General features: G+C 39.9%; 1 protein-coding gene across 1 annotated transcript in view; it reads right to left on the minus strand.

Annotated features, from left to right (window-relative positions):
• Positions 1-13,836, minus strand: part of astn1 (astrotactin 1) — a 421,252-nt gene that overhangs the window by 161,897 nt on the left and 245,519 nt on the right. The gene's annotated exons all lie outside the window — the stretch shown is intronic.

A 13,836-nucleotide genomic window follows, 5' to 3' on the forward strand; every position in this document is an offset into this window, starting at 1 on the left:
AGTTATAAGTGGGATCAAAGTGTGGCCCTATATCTCATTCTTGATTACTCTACCTGGAGAATCAGGGAAGAATATTCAACAAATATTAACATTATAATAAATGACAGTAGAGAGACGCAAGGGTAGTCTCCCATGTAAGATCAAAGTGGAGCCTGAACTACATCTCAACCCCACCAGAAACATAAGTACACAGGGAATAGTAACATTAATGTAAAATGTGTTCAGAGATAGTGATTTAGTAGAAGGCAGGGTGTTGAACGTGAGACTAGTATCTCACTTAATAATAAAGCACGTTCATATTAAAGGAGAATATTTTCATATCAGTTGCACACAGATTCTTCTAACCTTTTCCTCAAAACCGCAAAAACAAAATTTCATACATTTCTTAAACGTGCTCTCTTTACAGCACAACGTTTCTGAACAACGCTGAGAATTTAGACGATGTACAAATGAGAAAAAAAGGCTTTTAACAACTCAGTGTTGTTTTCCTTGTCTAATAAAAACTATAGAGTAGAAAAACAATGTATGCATGACCCTTAGTGTATCATCAAAATGTCAGTCAGACTCCAGTAATTGTTATTATTTACTGAAGTTAATTAACACGATATCGGCCTGGGGAGAGAGAACATTCACAAATCACCACCTACACAAAAACTGCCACAACCCCTCGCAGGAAATATTCTATATTCACTTATGAAATGTCAAAGTTCAACAAAATGCATGTGTGCATCTGTTAAGAGAAGGACAGTTATTCACACAGGAAATCACAAAGAAAATCTAAATGCAGTGAAAGCCTCTAACAGATAAAGCTTGAACCAGAGATGTTTTTGTATTTTTCTTGACAAATTGTGAGAAGTGAGTCGTTATCTGTCAGTGTTGGCACATGTTGATGTCTGGACTCTCCAAGACATATTTGAAATTTTGCACATTTTACGCTGCGGTTTTAAATTCGGGACTTGAACATAAATTGATTCAATGTAACAATAGTTTCAACACAACGAGTCGATACCCGAGATTCCGTTTCTCAGTCACTGTAAATCTGTGTTCTGCAATCACACCACTTTAACACGTCGGTGCAGCTGTCTAATATACTGCCCCCATATCTTTTCATGTGGCTTTAAAACAGAGTTCCTTTACAGCTCAGTATATTATCCACATTGATTTTGTCTCATTTACCAATCCTTCGGCTGCTGGAATCCATACTATTTCTCGAGTTGACTCACTGCACGGTCTATCAGATGTCATAGACGCGCGTTCCCTGCACTGACCAATGACCTGTCATCTCATCTACGGCAGCAAACAGTCAGCGGCACATAAAGCCTGACGGACATGTAAATGAAACATCAATGAGACACATGAGGGAAGAGGAAATGCATTAATCATTCACCGCGGCGGGGAGAGACCCTCTGCTGTTCCGAGTCAAGTGTTAAAGGACCAATCAGCTTCTATTTTAAGAGCATGCAGGGAAAGCAGTTTCTTTGTGTTCACAGAAAGTGAATGCATCCCTCTCAATCCTGTCTCCTTTAACATAAAGTAATAAAGTATTTGATTAAAACAACCTCTTTTTTATTTAAGCATGGTTATAAACAAGATGTATTCATTATAATTACATCCGTCTGTAATATTCCAATCAGTTGCACCACCTCTCCATATATTTTTAGCAAGCAGGATCAGGCTTTAACATTAACATCACTTATTTTGTCCATGGCAGAGGTGCAGAATATAAATCATCTCATCTCCCATGGCAACTCAGAGCCGTGTCATGCCGCACCGGTGGGATTACAGCCATACATCAATGTGACTGCTCCCACTGTGTTCACAAGCACATCCAGAAGGTACCTGGATAAGGCTTGGTGACTGAGTCGCGTTTCCCCGCAGACGCCAACGTGGAGGAGAGGAAAGAGAAAAGGGAGACGAGAGCGAGGGGGAACGAGAGGAACCGTGCGGGGGAACGCGAGCGGCGGAGATTGGGTTTTAGCGAGTGAGAGATAAGTTGAGGCATGAGAGGAAGACAATATGAAAGGCGAGGGCAGCAGAGGTGTATCAACTGTGTGGATGAGGGAAGGGGGGGGGGGGGGGGCAGCAGTAGAATATGGATTAAGGAAAGCATCACTGTCATCTCCAGTGGAGGGCGTCGGTTCGGTTGTGTTGTGCAGCTATGAGGAAATGAACATGAGAATTTGTGATGCATATTCAGAATTGAAGACTTCCTCAGACAACGACCATCACCCACCAGCTTCACAGAAATAACATTAACGTATTTCTATATATTGTTGTGCAACATTTATAAACTGCACCAGTGTGAAATGCAGGACCGTCACACCAGATGCTGTGGTATGCCGTCAACACGAGTACTCTGATTAAAGAGAGGGAGAGATGGTTGGGTTCGGTTGAATGTCCGTGAAGATGTTAGGTCTCAAGTAACTTGGCTATGTTTCTGTATAAAACACAGTCCCAGCCTTTCCCCAACATTACCTCACGACTTAACACGGCCAAACATTATGTAACTTCTGATTTCCTGCCAGAGGATAAAGTTTGTTCATGTTTTTAGATGTCAAGGAATCAACTTCTGGGTTATTTGAACAGATAATATTTTACATGTGATTTAATGTTTGTTTCTTTTCTTTCTATGAGCACATCAACCTGTGATACGTATCCATTCAGGACTGAAGACTTATTTTGAATGATTTCAAGCAGGGTGCCTTGTCACGACATGTTATGGACAAGATGATGGTGTGTAAAAATTTGGAAAATCAAATGAATCAATGACATAGATATAGATTAACTAGTTATTCAAAAACTTTATTACAATTAAATAGTTGTCTAGGTGAGGATAGGGTTGGGTGGGTGTGGGTACACATTAGGATGTGAGGCTGTGTCTTGAGGTTTTGTTATGTTTGTGCCGATTATTAAAAAATAATTTCACCATTGTAGCTCTTAACAAAATACATGTAATTCACCGCTGCGGCACAATAGTTAAATAATTATTACAAAAGCTGAGGGGATGTTAGAATGAATATGTTACTCTGTGAGCGCATTGTTCACTGCAGTTGTAAGCAAACTCTACTTGAAAACACTGTGTTGAGGTAACATATTATATATTGTGGTTTTTGCCTCGTGATGGTAAAATTAATACTTTAAACAAGCACAGAAACATTTGTATAAATACTCTCTAAAATCCCCATACAAATCTAAAGTGCTGCAAATAAGCAAATACTCAGTTATTATATGTTATTCATCAAGTAAGTTGAAACATATATTTATACCATTCGGTTAGTTTGTCCATACAAAATTCTGTGTAGGCCTTCTAAATATGGAATATGGAATAAATGTGTAACTTTATTTCTCCCTCACATGTAACTTTGGGGCCTCAACAATAAAGTGCATTGTTTTGGACCTTGCACACATGACCAGAGACGGACCCCTGTCCTCCTTACCGCAGCGGCACACTGCTGGAGAACAGCTGCGATTTAGACAATGACCATGTTCATTATTTATTATATATCTGAAATAATTTTCGAACTTTAACACCTGTTGCTTAATTAATAAAAAAAAGCTGCCTCTCTCTTGTCTGACCAACTGAAAAACCTTCAATCATCTCATTATTTATTCAACAGGATTAAAGAAAATTTAATTTTTCATTTTACAGGGCAAGCAGAGTTCAATCTGTGTTTTGTTAGCCATTCACACTTAAGGAAGCTGATTTGAATGAAAGTTGGACATTTTCAGAATAGACTATTTACTGAAAATGACTAATTTCTGACTTGTGCTTTGTTTGATAGTGTTATGGAAATTGGTTGTACCCAGTGACTCTGCTGCTGTGACTTCTAAAAGTGGCCCATTTAGAAGCTCATTTAGACATGAAACAGACGTGTTAAATCCGGATATTATTAATGAAGCAAGGTGCATGTCTGAAAGCTGCTTCACACGAGGCACACAACATCAAACCATAAAAAACATGAAGCTTCAGCTACAGACAGGCTATTACAGTCTGCAAAGCCATTTAGTTTTGAATAAGACGAGGTCTGGATAGAGTTGGTCCTGATCCAAATAAATGCAGCTTTGAAAAATTATATGAAAATTAAATTAAAGCCAAGGAAACAACGCGGCCCTGCATCGTCTATTTGGGGCAGTAAAATGGAAACAGAAATTAGAAATGAAGTATGACGAGTGTCGGGACGTGTGCAAGGCCTTTTTCTTTATGAGCCTCCTGCAGAAACATTTGGCAGCGGCCTGACACCCACTATGAACTTGACGAATAAGCCACTAAATGTGATGTTCCTGCATTGTCCTCACCTTCAGCTGCATCCATTTATCCCCTCTTATGGGAAATGGCTCCCCGGAACGATAGATATATTCCCCGGCACCAAGAGAGAGCGAGAGCACACCACTACATAGCCTCCCCGCGTCCCCAGCCGCCCCCCCCCCCCCCCCCATCCTGCCTCCCTTGGTGGAAATGAATAACAAGCTCAAAAACATATATAGTAGTGCAGCGTATTCTTCTTCCTGCTGAAAGGCCTTGTCTCCCTTTTAGCCCTGGGGTGCTCTGCTCTCATTGTCTGACAGAATGATTAATTTGAGTGAACTTCACTTTGCAAACATCCCAAGTTCACAGTCTCTCTCTCCACGCGTGGGCTCTGCCAGCAGCCCTCAGAGCAGCAGCTCGGTCAGGGCTGTGTCGCGTGCCGCCGCCCATTCCCTTTGTACAAATGCAAGGTGTAAAAAAGCGTCTCTCATAACAGAACCACTCTGGAGAAGACTTGAAAAGCCACCAAATGAATAAATATGACTCGCTTTAAAGTGCACAGTGTTTGGGAAACAAGGCTGTTCTATACAATACTGCCATTGTCCTGACTGGGTTTGTGTACAGCTCTGGCTTTGGGCTCATGGTTAAGATCAGAGGTGGAAATGAACTGAATACATTTACTCAAGTGAGGCCCATAAGTATACTTTCCTTATATGTGAGCTGTGTGTGAGAGCTTCCATTTCACGAAACATCACAAATGATGACGTGTGAATTGCAAACACCTAGCTGCACCTTTTGCATTTTCTATATCCCACTTATTCCAGATGGGAATAATAGTGACAAACTGCAACATAAGATATGCTCATAAATTTAATGCACTGTTTGACTTGAAAGACTTGAAATTTTACAACAGGTTTTAGTTTCAACATGCTCCCTTTATGGATTCAGGTAATGCATTCAAACACTATAACATTAATCACCATAGGCTCCATGTATAAGCTCCTCCCTCTTGCTTGTTCCCATCAGCTCATTAACGGTCTTCAGGTTAATACAGACCTTTACGTCACTCTTTCTTAGACTGAGTATTGTTTTGTGATTGAAGATGTTGTCAATCAGCAGAGTAATATCTTTGGGCCTTTGGAAGACCCGACCCCAAGACCAGGACCCGCAGCTGAGGAACTATCTGGACCCTGTTTCCTAGAGCCTGCTGGAAAGGTTCCTGCTGAGTTAATGAGCTGACCTTTAGATAGAGCAAATTAAATCATGCCACACTGACTTACTGGTCCATTAATGAGTCAAACTTTTCCGATTATAAGTTTATTTTGTTTATGTTCATGTTGTATGAGCAAAAGCTTGCAGTGTAAATACACGAGCAGCTCCTGCAGCCATTTCAGTTTTCTACCGTAACTCCAATACAGCATTTACAGCCCAATTAAAATTCAATTTTGAATGCAGACCCTCAGTGGTAATCAGGTGGGGGAAGGGTTTTAAATGATTCCTCGACGCTGATTAATTGACTGGAATTGCTCCTGCCATTTCCTGGGTTAAACGTCAGTTAATTACAGTGGCTGACAACAATAATAAATACAGCTGCGGGTCAGAAACCCGGAGCTGTGGGAGGCTGTAGTGTGTGTGTGTGTGGGGGGGGGGGGTCGGTCGCAGTGGAAGACGCTGACACGGCAACAAGTCTGTAGTCGGACCTGCCTGCCCTGCCTTGTAGCCAGTTTGAGGTTCGAGTCAGAAAATGTCTCAAGAAAAGGCTCCAGGTTTTTAACATTTGAAAAATATGTTTTACCTCTAGAATCTTGTGCTTTAGGACGACACAGAGAAATATGATGAATGAACCCTGTGATCATCAGGGGAACAGGCGACTGTCAGAGGCTACAGAGTTCCACCTTTCATAGAGACCAGCTTATAGAGACCAGCACTACACACACACATCATTTCTGCATCATTTCTAAAACTGTAGCAATGTGCTGTGTGCACATGCTTTGAGCGTTTCATGTATTTGTATATTCTATATGATTACTTTGTAAACAGTAACTGATATGGTATGAATGATGCTCCATTTATGAAAGGTTAACAAAACTAGAAGCTTCAAGACAAAAGACTTAAGTTACACAAATTACAATTTTTTTAATATTATTACCTATATTTATAGGGTCAGATTTTATAAGTAAAGGTGGTGTAGATGCTGCACTGTCAGAAATCAAGATAAACACAATAGTGTCTCTTCATTGATCACTATGGGTTCTATCTCTCACACCCCTCAAAATGGCGCCCAGGGCAACGCAAGTGTCTTTTCAGTTTCAGACCGTTGTTGTCATTTTTCCTCTGTGCCGGCAAGAGCCATTGGCCGGAGGCTTAATGTTTCCAGGTTGTCCTTCTGTCCCCTTCCCGTGAACACAATATCTCAAGAATACCTCACAGGGGTTTCTTCAAATTTGTTACAAATCTTCATATGGACTCATGGATGAAGTGATTCGATTTTGGTGCTTGGAGGTTAAAGGTCAAAGTCACAAGGACCTCACGTCCCTGTGAAATTGATATTTTACAACTTCTTGAATGGAAGCTCAAAAAAACATAGATTGATAGATTCATACTTTATTGATCCTGAGGGAAATTTAGGCACCCATTATATGTTGAATGTGATGTCTTAAGAGCGCTTGAGGGGATTTTCTTTAAACTTCTGATCAGTTCTCACCTGGACTAAGTTTATCAGATGAAGTGATAATGTTTCAGTGGTCAAAGCTAAAAGTCACAGTGACCTTATATGAATTGGGGAAAAAATAAATGTTTAGAAATATGAACACAGACACTGGACTTTTTGATGTTAGAATGCAGCCCATAGTGGTAAGGCACATTGTTGCTGCATTTCTACGTTGAGGCAGCAGGAAAGGATTGACCAACAAAAACCTGATCTGAAGTCAGTAGTTGTTACTGTTATTTTGAGTGCAAATTAGCAATATATGAATATGCACCTGCATCAGTGCATAAAACATATACACTCTGCTTAGTACACACACACACACACACACACACACACACACACACACACACACAGATGGTCTGCCGGAGCGCTTTTAGTTCACAGACAAGCAGATCTGTTTCCTCTGCAGAGCAGCGTTCTTGCTCACAATCTGGCGAATCCACCGTTAAATTAGCAATCTGCCAAATTGCAAGTACACCTGGCTTTTCAATCAGGCCTTTATATTAGAGTATCTAGACAAGAAGCTACTTTCAGTAAAAGGCGTATGACAGCCTGTTTGGAGTTTGCCAAATGGCATTTAAAGGACTCTGAGAGCATGGAGGAAAAGATTCTCTGTTGTGATGAGGCAAACATTTAAATCTTTGGGCATAACTCCAAATACTCTGTCTGGTAAACACCAGGCAATGCTCATCAACTGGCTAATACCATCCCTATGATGCTTTTAGTTTAAAACAGGTAGAGGAAGTGCTTTAAATATTTGTTCATGATATATATATATAGATATCGATACTATGCTGAGAGATTATTTTCACTGTCTATTTAGCTGTGAACCACATGTGGCAATTAAAAAAAAAAGAAGATATTCCGCAATGCACAGGCGCTGCTCACACATTGAGCTCAGTCCAGGCATTACCCAAGAAGACGTTGGGTAATAATTATTATAATTCTACTGGACTAAGAGATTGAATAACACTTTTAGATTTATTTATTTTTAAATATACACACACCATTGACATACAGTATTTTGGGGGATAGGAGTCATCAAAACTGTCAGCCCACCTTAAAAAAACCTAAGAAGAAAATGAGGCAAAAGGTATGACTCATGTGATGTCATGTATGTGTATGTTTGCGTAATATGTGTATAAAAGACCCCAAATTAACCCTGTAAGCGACCTCCTTGTTTTAAATATTATTGGTATAGAAATGATTTGGTCCAAAGCTTTTGGATCCAGGTACATAGCTGATCCTGGTACAGTGTGATCACCATAAGTGTCTCCACTGTGCGGGAGTCATTTTTTAAACCCTGGTTGAGTTTAAAAAGTAACTTCTGCCTAGAACAGGGCTGGCTGGGTTCAGTGGCGTCATTCATTTCTCTCCATTTACTCACACGAGTCAATGTTCTATATTTCCACATTTTAATTAGGGCCTGGAAAAGGGTGTCAATGAAGCAAACTGTGGTGTCAGCCCTCTGTTTAACACACGCATCAGGACCGGAGGGGTTTATTTATAGAAAGGGGAGACCTGTGTGGGCAGTGTTGAAATCCAGTGGAACGAGGCTTACGAGGCAGGCAGAGTGGCAATGATTCATAGTTCAACCCAGAGTCCCTCTCTCCCCAAGTCCCTCATAATTAAAGCTGAAGCATATGGCCCTGTGTCCGTGCAAGCACAGAGGTATCCTGACATCTTATTTGCTCCGATGCAGCAGACAACGGCCCCTTCAGTCTTCCCTCAGCGCAGCGGAAATAAAAGGCCTGTCACCTAGAGTTGTCACTCGCCAGATGTGCCGCCCTAATTACCACATGGTTGAGACTCGTTGGTAAAGTGTTTGGCAGCAGAGTTTGTAGTGCATTTGTAAGGTATTTGTCAGAAAGAAAGTGAACCAGGTTGCAACAACTGTACTCCATTATCACAGTAACTGTTACTTTCATGGATCAGTCTCCATTTTTGTGATTTGGCCATGCCCTTTTTGTCAGACTCACAGGGTGCTTTCTTTAGTTTTTTGATTTCATGCTGAATTTGCTTATCAAACGTCCAAAGCTGGACACTGTCTGGGAGGCTCAGTGGATCATTTTAAAATCAAGAATTATGCATTCGTGATGAACAAACCCAAAACTATCTGAAATGATTTGAGGAGGTTGGTCAATAAGGCGGCATGAGATAGAATTGAACGGTCAGCTAGCTCAGCAGGGCTGTGACAGCGTAGCAACATGCTCACAGTGAAAATGCTTACATGCTGATGACTAGCAGGTACGGCAGTGTTTGGCAAAATCTCTTACTATAATGAGCACTAAACACAAAGCAGCGCCGAGGCTGATGGAAATGTCATTAGGATCTGGGAGAATGAGATGTAGAGCACAGGGTTATAGGAAAATCTTTTAACGAGGTGCATCAACAAACATAAAACATGTTTGCATCAAGGTAAGAGGAGGCAGAATATCTGCAGATAAAATCTTTAACATGACCATATATTATAAGGAAACGACTGGAGGAAAAATCCTGCTACACTGAACAAACCCCACTTAACATAAACCGTAAAAGTGCAATTATTGCCTCATTTAAAAGCTAAAAATATCCAGAATTTTAATTTGTGTCCTATCATGATAATTTTTTGGGGGATACAAATCCATTTAAATAATATACCTCATACCTGATATTTTGTTTTTTGCTCAACTCTCTGGTAAAGTCCAGTTAAAAAATTTGATTTCATACTCCCGGTCCAGTTTCAGAGATCCCTTTAACTCCAGGTCAATTACAGGTGAACATAAATGGTCCCCGGCTGATTTTTTTCACCAAAAAGTCTGGATACCTCTCATGGTCCCTCTCTCCCCATCTCTCCCTGCCAAGCTTCCTTTTCTCATGCCATACAGTCCATATCAGAGCACATTCATATGCCAAGAATTATGTCAGGAGAAGATCAAAACCCCACTTGAACACACTCAAGACCAGTCTTTACTAGTATCACCTCTTTTATGATCAATCAATCCGAATATTTCCTGATCATAATCATATGCAAGAAGGGAGGCAGTGATCTTTTACGTGCAGTCATTACAAATCATGGCTTCATCCTGGGCTGAGAGTAAAATCGACTCACTGTCCATCTTCATAACACCGTGATTCAACTGTCTGGATTTCAATCAGTTCCCACATGCCATACATTACTTTACTAATGACTGTGGGTATAAATAATCAATTAATATAGATAATTTGTGTGAAGCCTTGGACAAATTAACAATTATCCCTGATGGTGTGATTGGTCGCACCGATGGGATATTCCTATTATAGCTGTCACATTGTGATTATCTATTCACATATCGATCTGAATATCTCTGAGCAAAATGGAAAGATGAGACAGAAAAGAGTTCAAACCAGATTGTCTTTACATGTACATTTTTGAATCGAGGCTGCATGTAGTCATAATTGTTAAAAAAGTTTATTTTTATACATTTACTAAATGAAATATAGGACATAAAATATGCGCTCAATCACAAAGTTGAATCATAGTTTTTTGATCTTCATTTTCATCATCATCACTTTTACTATCACCAGCACTTTGTCCCCAACAGGTTACAGCTGAAAAATACATTTAAATGTTTGATGGAGCAAACAGTGGGATTCCGGCTCCATCATCTATTAAGTTAATTCCTCTAAATAATCAATGGACTATAGTGTGGACTTCTGAATTAAATTGACAGAGCTACAGAATCTCATGGGTAACATAAGTAAATGTTGACAATACCTCTTAGAGATTTTATCAAAGTTTACACTGCTTACTTAATGCCCCCTAAATATTCTACCCACACTTTTACATGTCAACCTGAAATTTGGTAGAATTGAGCGTTGGAAACATAACATGTAATTTGTGTATTCAATATAATTTGAAGATAGGGGAGAGCGGGGTAATGTGGGACATTTTTTACATTTGCTCCCCTCTAGGCGAGCTAAAATTATAGATCAGTCAAATTTACACATTTCCCATTAATTTAGAATGTTTTCTAGCAATGGAAATGATCAGAATGTCTTCAGGACAAAGGGCAGTGAAAATATGATTGTTTTAAAAAAAGTGGTCTTGTGTCCCACTTTAGCCCAGCTACGGGGTAAAGTGGTCCACTTACTTTTTCCACTTTAAAACTACCACAACAACACATAGTTGTAATAGTTAAAATCCTGACATCTAGATTGACAACCACTAATATTGGACTAGTAACAGAATCATGGGGATTGGTCAATTAAGCACATTTATGATTATTATGATTCATGTGATCTCTTGCTCACCCTAGCTTACCTGCACATTGTTTCTCTGTCCAATTGGCAGGGACAGGGATATTGTTTTTCTCTGCGTATTCAAATGCCAGTTCACGTCACTTAACTGGAGCAAGGCCATGGAACTGGTCAGCTAGTTGTTTCAAGTCTTTAGCAAGCTCCTCCTCCATCTCATCTGTGAATATTCTCTTTACCTCAGCTACTGCACCCCAGGCTACTGATTTTACTTTCCCTTTCTCTTTTTTCTTTATGAATCTTTTGAGGGTTGTCTTATCAATATTTCTATCCCTTCCAGCTTTTCTTAAGGACTTCTTTCCTTGCATGACCTCAGCGGCTGCACTCTCCATCTCTGTGAGTGGTGTTTGGCCCCAGGTTGTCTTCCTGGGCTGTAGTTTCTTGGCATGATGGCTTTTCTACAATGTTTATGACATTAAAAATAAAACATATATAATGTAATATAACACTAAAATATGTTTAAGACTAAACTTAACTTGTGCTTCATGGTGGGGTAAAGTGAGACAGTGTCCCACTTTACCCCACAGCACCGTTTTAGAAAAAACCACATCTCTTAGCAATTCAGGCTAATCTTCAGCTAGCATCAATCACATGGATTTATATGTTGGAAGTTCACCAACATGTATGATATAAGTTTTTCTACCTGATTCAATTTGTTTTGACACAACAGTTGATTATGTTCACAGCCAAAAAATTTACTTTTACATGCAAAAAACACATTTTTGTGAAAAAACAGCACCAACAGTTGGTGCTGGTGCTGTGGAACCAGCACCAACTTCTCCTTCAAGGCAAGGGGGGAATGGGAGGGGCTTGAAAACATAATGGTCAAATGACCACAAATGTGTGCCGTTGCCTAGATACAGGGGGTATATCACATTACCCGATGTCCCACGTTACCCCGCTCTCCCCTACTACTGTATGTAATTTATGCATATAAATTCAATGCAACTCACTTTAATCGGCCGTTGAGTTTGGCAGACTTACATTGGACCACAGTATTCAAAAGATGTCAGTGAACAGATATTATGAGAGTCACTGCAGATATAAAATAGAGAACTGGGATTTTACTCAGAAAACATTCATCTCTTAACCAAATTCTATCAATAATAGTGACCAAGGCATATCACTTCTAATAAAGAATCAACATGCTGGTGGATGTGGGTTAAAGACTGCTGGGAACTGAATGTCAGTACCAGATTTGAGGTCAATCTGTTAAATAGACACTGTAATATTTTCACTGGTTTAAAATTGGACTTTCTGGTAGCAAAATAAATGACAAGAAGGTGAACTGACTCACGATACCTCCTCAGGACAAATTGGATAATATGGCTGGTACCATTTAACAGTATCAGTTAAGGTCCAGTATCAAATGATTGGTATTTGATGGGTCTAAGAATGGCATAGAAATGGCCACAGGAAAGAAGGTCGCAAGTGTCTACAGGGACCACACTGCCAAAAGAAATGAGAGGCTTCAAAGGACATAGATCACAGCTACACTAATTTGGACTTTGGTCATGGTCTGAATGTTTCTTTCGAGATCACCGGGGACATTTTCCGGGAGAACATGATCCACAGGAACTGTCATATTATGGGATTAACATAAGCATTTGTTGAAGAATACCTGCATGAAAGGAGATGAGCCAAAGTGGTATGTAGGTATGTATTATGATAATTCTTTGCAGTAATCTGCCCTTGCTGGGAATTATGGAAAGCATTTGGCCTTGGCTCTAACCTAGCCATCCCCATTGAATCCGCTCATCGTTTCTCAGGGCCAACATTTTGTTCCTGCAATTTTTTTTTCATTATCACATTCATCTAGGGGAGAAAAAAAAAATCAGGACTGTGCTGTATTACATTTAGTTTCCCATTAGATTAGAAAATGGGCTTGCTGGATAACTCCTACTGCCAACCAGCCCCCCACACCCACCACAACTTCTTTACTTCTTACTCCTCATTCACTCTACCCCCGCTCTTCCCCACTAAATCATTCATTGCCAGACTTATCCAAGAGTGAAATGGAGCACAGGCCAGGCTAGTTAATGGGGTTCTATGAGCCATAAGATTACTTTCCTACCTGAGCTCGTTCCTATGAATCTTCCTTAGAGAAGCGACTACAATAACAAACCTTTTTCAGTTATAAGCAGTGTTGGGAGAGTTACTTGAACAATCTATTCCATGCTCTTAAATGTAACTTGTAGAGTACTCTGTTGGATTTTCAAGAATCATTTAGACTATTTCAACTAGGGTTGCAAAATTCCGGGAATATTCAAAGCTGGAAACTTTCCATGGGAATTAACGGGAATATACAGGAATATACGGGAAATTGTGTGGGTAATTTATGCTAACTGTATTAACCTTGTCATATACAGACATAAATATAAACATTTTGTTTTGTCTTAGGCTGATTTGAGCCCTGAGGCAACTTTGGGCATTTGACTATATACTTCTACATCTTTGTCTCATTCTTAACATAGGTCTTTGCAAAGTATTTGCAAATGTACAGAGCCTTTCTTTCTACATTGGCTAGGGTGAAATGTCTCCACACATGAGAGTGCACGTGGCATTGTTCTGTAGAATAAGATGAGAAAAAAGCTTGTAAAAACAC

This window comes from Pleuronectes platessa, chromosome 13 (genome assembly GCF_947347685.1).
Source record: "Pleuronectes platessa chromosome 13, fPlePla1.1, whole genome shotgun sequence".
NCBI classification, from domain to species: domain Eukaryota; kingdom Metazoa; phylum Chordata; class Actinopteri; order Pleuronectiformes; family Pleuronectidae; genus Pleuronectes; species Pleuronectes platessa.